The following is a 342-nucleotide window of genomic DNA, read 5'->3' as shown; positions in this document are numbered from 1 at the left end:
CCTAATCCCTTTCTCTCTTCCCCTCAGAGCTGGGGACAAGTGGGGGGGAACCTGCCCCTGTGTGCCGGGAGAGAGACTGGGCGGGGCGGGGCGGGGCGGGGGAAAGCGCTGCCGAGACTCCCCCGCCCCGGGCCGGGGAGAGGAGCTGGGGGAGCAGGGACTGCCAGGGAAGAAGGGGAGGAAGGGAGAGGAGGGAGCTGCCGGGACCGGGGGAAGGGGAGCGGGCTGAGCTGCGAGCGGGGCAGCTCACCCGCCCTGCCCGTGCCCCGGAGGCGGCCAGCGCAGCCCAGCCCAGCGCGGCTAGGGACCTGACGGGACGGGACGGGACGGGGCGGGGCGGGG

Source organism: Gavialis gangeticus, unplaced genomic scaffold (genome assembly GCF_001723915.1).
Source record: "Gavialis gangeticus isolate Ggan-Ray unplaced genomic scaffold, GavGan_comp1, whole genome shotgun sequence".
NCBI classification, from domain to species: Eukaryota; Metazoa; Chordata; order Crocodylia; family Gavialidae; genus Gavialis; species Gavialis gangeticus.
The sequence above is the reverse complement of the archived record's forward strand: the minus strand, read 5'-3'. Positions refer to the sequence as shown.